At 43.5% G+C, this 1,088-nt stretch overlaps 1 non-coding gene across 1 annotated transcript; it reads left to right on the top strand.

The window, feature by feature from the left end:
• Positions 1 to 363: 363 nt before the first annotated feature.
• LOC114111802 (U6 spliceosomal RNA) lies at positions 364 to 470 on the top strand. Its single transcript, XR_009599045.1, has one exon. It is a non-coding gene; the product is annotated as a U6 spliceosomal RNA (small nuclear RNA).
• Positions 471 to 1,088: the final 618 nt, after the last annotated feature.

The raw sequence follows: 1,088 nt of genomic DNA, 5'->3' as shown, positions 1-1,088 counted from the left end.
TTTGTGACTGCCGCCAGGAAGGTGAGACAAGAGAGGTACAAAAATCTAGGCGTGCGTTGCTGTGTCGGTTTCTTACAGTTTCCCATCTCCATCTCTTTTTCTTAGTGGACACAGCGTGATTTGTTTCATGCAGAAAGTTCTCATCCCAACGGCGATGTTTTTTCCTGCCCAGTTGTGTTGAGATTGGGTACTGTGGTGAGTGAACCAACATAACGCTTGCGGGATTATACACGTGGACAAGATCTCTTCAGGAGAAGATGGAACTCAGCTGGACACAGATTATAGGATCTGTTGTCAGAGGATAAAGAGTGTTTTGACCATCTCGTTTAATGTTATGTAATACTCTCTCAAAAGTACAGCATAGTGGCTGGTTCAGCAGCACATATACTAAAATTGGAAGGATACAAAGAAGATTAGCATGGCCCCTGGGCAAGCATGGTATGGAAATGCTTGAAACGTTACATTAAAAAGAAAAAAGTTACAGCATGAAACATCTCCCCCCAAAACGTTTTCAAATTATAATAGCAACTGCGTTTTTGTTTTGTTTTTTTTTAACACCATGGGATCTCAGCATTGTTACTGAAAACAAAAGAAAGAAAGTAGCAAAACATGGCAGGCAAGGTTTGCTTAACCGGACTCGAAATATTAGCATTTTGAGAGGAACATGTTCATTTGCAAAATGCACTCGCTTTGTATGGGATCGTGACATTGTGAGCAGATGATGCAAATTAAGATCGCCTGGTTAATCCTGTTGGTACTTATAATCCTTTGGTGCAAAAGGTCAGCATCTTCTGCTGTGGTTTTTTGATGTTGAGGGTCCAAGGTGGTATGCAGGGTTGAGGTATTACAAATTGACACTTTGTAGCACAAATCCCCTGAGAAGGCAATGGCACCCCACTCCAGTACTCTTGCCTGGAAAATGCTATGGACGGAGGAGCCTGGTAGGCTGCAGTCCATGGGGTGGCTAAGAGTCGGGCATGACTGAGCAACTTCACTTTCACTTTTTACTTTCATGCATTGGAGAAGGAAATGGCAACCCACTCCAGTGTTCTTGCCTGGAGAATCCCAGGGACAGAGGAGCCTAGTGG

The sequence above is a fragment of the Ovis aries genome, chromosome Y, assembly GCF_016772045.2.
Source record: "Ovis aries strain OAR_USU_Benz2616 breed Rambouillet chromosome Y, ARS-UI_Ramb_v3.0, whole genome shotgun sequence".
NCBI lineage: Eukaryota > Metazoa > Chordata > Mammalia > Artiodactyla > Bovidae > Ovis > Ovis aries.
Note: the sequence above shows the minus strand (reverse complement) of the source record. Positions and strands in the feature narration are given on the sequence as shown.